Source organism: Pygoscelis adeliae, unplaced genomic scaffold (genome assembly GCF_000699105.1).
Source record: "Pygoscelis adeliae isolate BGI_AS28 unplaced genomic scaffold, ASM69910v1 Scaffold114, whole genome shotgun sequence".
Classification (NCBI taxonomy): Eukaryota; Metazoa; Chordata; class Aves; order Sphenisciformes; family Spheniscidae; genus Pygoscelis; species Pygoscelis adeliae.
This window is the reverse complement of record NW_008824587.1, coordinates 4,086,240-4,092,239: the sequence shown is the minus strand read 5'-3', so window position 1 is coordinate 4,092,239 and position 6,000 is coordinate 4,086,240. Positions and strand designations below refer to the sequence as shown.

The 6,000-nt window shown below is 41.0% G+C and overlaps 1 protein-coding gene across 4 annotated transcripts in view; it reads right to left on the bottom strand.

Annotated features, from left to right (window-relative positions):
- The window catches only part of FNBP1 (formin binding protein 1), a 94,602-nt gene that overhangs the window by 57,979 nt on the left and 30,623 nt on the right, over positions 1-6,000 (bottom strand). The gene's annotated exons all lie outside the window — the stretch shown is intronic.

Here is a 6,000-nt window from a genome sequence, read left to right as displayed (position 1 = left end):
GCCCTGGATTCAGTGAGCACAAACACAGGTATGGCAGGTTGTTTGGAGATCATGTACCCCACTCTCCAATCCATCCTCGCGGGCTAATCATGTCCTTAAAAGCCCAGCTGTGCCAAAGTGCTCTATGAGAGCAATCCTATGGGCTTTTCAAAGGGAGATCCAACATTACTACTAAAAACTAAGGTATGAAAAGATGTTTGTGTTTTTAAATCCTTCAACGAAAATAAAGGAGCATGCTACTCTAGCTTCCACGCCTTCTAGTTCCCACTCTTCTCACAAAGCTTCTCTTCCACTGATCCACAACCAAGAGATGCCACCTCAACAGCATGTCTCCTTCCTCCACAGAAATGGTCTGTGACAGTCTCATACAACTCTTGCAGTGATAAGAAAATTAGACGATGTACAAGTTAATGCCTCAACAGGCAAAGAAATACTTATTTCTTTAAATAGCTGCAACCTTTTAGCTGTTTCCATACAGCCTTCATGTGTGCGTATACCCACATACGAGTATTAAGACCTGCATCAGATATATAAAATACTGAATGTTAACTAAAATGCCCGGTAAACATGCCCACATGTATCATGTACCTCACACCTTGGATAAACAGCATTCGCACACAGTGAAGGTATGCTCTACTAGTATGGCTTTTTTGTTGCTCTTTCATTTTAGGCCAATCTCTGCAGCTGTCTGGATAGAGCACAAAGGGAAAAAATACACACATGCCCAATGCTCAACCTCTCTCGCCCTCAGGCATTTCACAGTCATGCACTGAGCAGGAAGTGTTACTGTCGATAGAAGACATCTCTCATCTCATCCCTCTAACAGGCTGTTGCTCTGCAGTGCAATATTCAGGCTAATTCACAGAAAATGTAACTACCTTTGTCTGTAACCATATTTTGTTTCCCAATCAGAATCCTTCATGTAGTAAACAGAAGCCAATTTATTTATTTGAACCATTATTTCATAGTTCAACGTACCCATTCAAAACTGGGAAGAGCAGGAAATCAGGTCCAGTGGTCTCAACTTTAACCCTGCTAAATCCAAAGTTCACATTATACCTTTCAGCCGGATGGGATATTATTATTAGTTTCCCCCACACAAAAATGTTTTTGGAAACTTTCGTGATAAGCACTTGCTTTTTCCACCCCAGAACAGTCCTTCACAGCACGATTAGATGATACGTACAAATATTTAACACAGTTTCATTAAATTTGTGCCATAGTTTGGGGAAAACCAACAAACATTCAGTAAGAATATACAGAATTTGTTATGATCTTTCCTAAACAATTTTCTGCATTCTTTCATTTCTTATAGCTACTACTTAACACTCTACCGGTACAATTTAACTTAATGAAATACAGCTGAAATATCTTGTAAGAAAGAGAGGATGAATACGTAGAGTCGGATCGTTGTGCAGTATATTTATCAAGCACAACAAAATCTCCCATAAGTGCCCAGAGTTTTCTTTCTGTTCATAAATAGCTCCTGCAAAGCTTCTACCTGGCAACATAACTATTTATTAATGTTTGATTTTTATACCCTTATACTTAGATTAAAGCTAAATACTTCTAACTCCATTCATGGGGCAGTAAGCTAGAAGTGGGTTAGTCACAGAACAAGAGCTGGGGAAAGCTCAGTTTAAATCTCACCAACCTGAAGTTTGAAGTTTGGCAAATCACTTCCTTTCGCTGTCTCTCTTTTCCTATTCCTACTACCCGCTTTGCCATTAGTTTGTAATTTCTGGAAGGCAGCAATGTCTCTTTGTACCTCTGCAGCACAAAGCACAGCTGTGCTCCAAACACACAAGAGACCTTGAGGCACATCCAAAATGCAACACGGAAAAATCCATTGTGCACTTGACAGGGTCGTATTCTGCCATCCTGTCTCATGCTTGCACGGTGCATTACGCCGTGAGAAATCCTGTTGAAAACCACAGGACTATTTGCAGAACAGGGCACTATTCAGAATGAATGAACGTGGCAGAATTCCTCCAATTATTTACTTTTCATCAACACCTGAGAGTCTACAAGAAACAGAAAGTTCTCAGACATGTACACCCCCTGGATGAATACACACAGGGAGGGCGCGCACACTCCACCATAAAGAACCAGACCATTTTTGCCCTCACGGTACCCATAAGGATGCATTCATTCCCCATTCCCCTTCTATCCAGACACAAAATGGAACGTATTGACATCAGGTAAATTCTCTCCCAACCACAGAATCCCAGTGCTGCACCAGTTCAGTCTGCAGCAAAGCTCTTGGCTTGTACTTGACTTTCATGCTTGATTGTATGGAGCCAGCCTACCCCCAAGGGGAGGTGGAGGTAGAGGTGAAAGCAACAGCGGTAATAAGAGGGATAGTTCATGACTCCCAAATACATTTTTAGCAAAGCTGACATGAGCAACGGCTACACAGAGCAGCTGCTGCCAGAGGAGACCGTGAGTCAGACCTAGTTTGTGACCACAGATCTAAGTCAGAATTGTCCCAGGAATTAATTCCTGAATTTCTATCCAGACAAACTACAGTACTGAGGGTTTTCCTCAGCCATAGTTGAGAGAATACCTAAACCAAGCTATCTCCTGTGAAGCTTCAAGGGGGGCGGGGGGGGGGGAATTGTCAGTGCTCAGGCCACACTGGCTACAGGTTTGCTCAGAAGTCCTCTTAGGTGTCACCCAAAAAGAGGGTAGCAAAAAACCCCCAGTGTCTAGATGTTTTAGTTTGTTTTTTTTAAATAGAACAAAGCATGCTCAGTAACTTGGCAGGCACAGCAATGTGGATAAGCAGATTCCCTCACCCAAGCAATCAAAATGCTGGTGATCTTTCTCTCATATGGAGAATAACTGGTCTGCTTAGGAGCCACCATCACAACCAGCAACAGTCACAATGGGTGGGAACAGAATTCTTGATCACATTCCCAACCTGGAAATGTATTACCTGTTAATGCTCATGAAGTAAAGCCCAAACACCCCTCTTGACATTACTGGGATCATCTCCTTTTCTTTTGTCACAGACAAGCAAGATTAAGACCCAATTTTGTCATACTGCAGGGCCCCCAGCTCAAACTTGACACCTTCCACAGCTACCCCAAAGTCAGGTTTAGTGAAATTGGAGTGGCACGAAGAATGACCATGGAAGCAAGTTCTTTCCCTGAACCACTCAGAGGCGATCCCCAAGTAATTTGTGTGGCTTAGCGATGAAGGTCTTTGTACAGTGAAGGGGAATTCAATCGCATGCAATAACCTCAAAAGGAAGGTGGATAGGGCATGACCTTCACACATAGCATAGAACTGACATTTCAGCTTTGAAGCAGGTAGCAAGATCCTGGCTAAAGATGAGAATTACTCACATGAGAGCATGGACACACTAAGATCAAAAGAATACAAGAAGAAGTTGAAGTGAGGAACTGTACTATAAAGAGTTTCACTTCATTAGACAGCTGGGAAGAACTGAAACAGCGCAAGAAGTTCTCCCTCCCACACGTGCACACACCATGTGTGAAAAGCAGGCAGGGTGTAGGCATAACTTCAGTGACTGTGAGGGCAAAACAACTCAACTGGTACAGTGATAACATCAATGAGGGCTAGCCTATGGAAGGGGAATGCGTAATACGATAGTTTAATAGTTTAATGCACTGATTGACCTTTTTTCCTAAAGATACTCAAGTTTCACAAAAAAAGTCTTTGCCTGATTTTTCTTACCACTTGCTCATGATCAAAAGCCATCATGCAACAAAGCACATGATCTGTAAAAAAACATAAAGGTAACCCAGAACTCTCCCAAGCTCCAAACCAGGCCAGAGGAAAGAGGAGGTATCTTGTCTTTTGAACAGCGCCAAACCACTGTGAATTTGCAAATTATCCTACTTGTCCAACCTCCAGACTGTCCTGCTTGTTTTTGATTAACTGCTTCTTCCCTCATTTTCACCATTAGCAACTATCTTATATGGAAAAACACGACATAAGCAGCCATCAAGTACACCTTTCACAGTAGTCAAACAAATCCAACATACGTAAAAATTGTGTGCCAAATGAATTTTGTCCAGCATAAAACCAGTGTAAGGCTTTACATACTATCAGGTTCTGCACTGCCTACAGGCTTCTACTTGTCAAGGAAAACCAAAGAAGTGTGATTTATTATTGTGCGACCCAAATCATCTGCTGGTGTAATTCTACTTTAATCAATAGAGCTAAATGAGCACGAAAACAGGGTAATGCAGGCATGCATCAGACCCCACATGTTTAAAGATCACCACCCTCATCCCCCATGACTCTATTAAATGCACAATTCCTATTGCATATCAAATGGGTTTCCTTTGGAAACAGAAGCTCTTGTCCGATATACTTGCCCAACCACTTTCTGCTGTACCTGAGTTAATGTTTCACACATTTATCCTTATGACACCTCTGTGTATCATTTCCATCTTCCAGGTGGGAAATTACAACAAAAAGAGCAAGGGTGCTTATCTCAGTCATACTGAAACCACTAGAAATTTGTACCATTTTACAGGTATCTGGACACCTAAATGACTTAATCCAAGTGACACAAGAGTCCGTGGACAAGAATGTGGGTCTCCCAATTCCTATGCGTGGCCCTAGCCCCAGAAGTGATCTCTTCTCACAGCTTATAGCAACTTGGTGGACTTGGTAGTGTTAGGTTAATGGTTGGACTCGATGATCTTAAGGGTCTTTTCCAATCTAAATGATTCTTTGATTCTATGAACTTGTAGCATAACAGCTGATGACGTATCAAGCAGCGAGCATGAGAACTCTGCCAGCATCATTTCTGGAAATACCAAGCCATTCATCAATTCGTATCATAAAAGGTTTTGCCAAAGCATCAGCCCTCTGTGATATTTACACAACCACCACCTTCCCCTCCTGCAGATCCCAATATGACTGATGCATTTGTGTTTTACAGTACAAAGTGAGAGAAGCTATGTATGAAAAATGCCTGAAGGCGGAAGCAGTTTCCTTTTCAACACCATTTGCTCATAAATGAGAAATCTACAGGACTCAGACAAGGATTCATAATTCATATAGTTCATATTCATGTTACAAGAACAAAACAACCAACCATGACTGACAACTGTTTTCTGTTAAAGGCTAAGAATTATCAGCAACAGCAGATAAATAGTCAGTTGTTTTTTTGCTGTTCCCATGCTGTTATCATTTGACCAATATTAAAATAATTTTTCTGTCATTCACCCATTACTTATGAGCCATACTTACTACAAAACTCTACAAAACAAAAGCAACACCGTTACTGCTCACATTCTTTACAAGAAAGATAGCAAGTCCTCTTTCATTGTACTTAAAATGTCTAATAGATATTCCAATCACCTTATACGCCCATATAATTGAAAAATTAGATAAAAACATGAGAAGTGACTAGAATGCTACTAGAATGCTTTTTTTGCTTTGCTTATTGTACAGCGTCCATGCTGAATAAAAGGTCATAGAAGTGGCTGAGAAAACATTCTCATCACAGCTATATGTAAAACATCCTTCCATGTTGCTGCCAAAATATTATGTCCCCAAAAGATTACACACCATTCTGCAAATTAAAGGTATGCCTGTTGACAGACTTACTATCCTAATACTATACTTAGGAAAAGATGGTAATTTCCAGGACTCTGATCCTGCACAACACTTCAACACATGCTTAACGTTTAGTGGGACTATTTATAAATGCGTAAGTTTTGCTGGACTGAGCAAGAGCACTTCTACACTTTCCATAATGGACCAACAGTTTGGAAATGAAATATAGTGCCCTGATGCTCCCCTGCCTTGTTGCACTTTGCTTAGCCATTTTATACCTGTATTATGAGTATTTGTAGCAATAACGCTTAGAATCACTGTTTTATGCCCACTCATCCCAGGGATAAAAGGGTTCAAGGCAAGGAAGAAGAATCACATCTCAACTATATGCCTTTCAGAGCTGGTGACATGCAAATTAATCAGCTTTGAACATTTACTGAAGCAGGCACATAGGTTCCT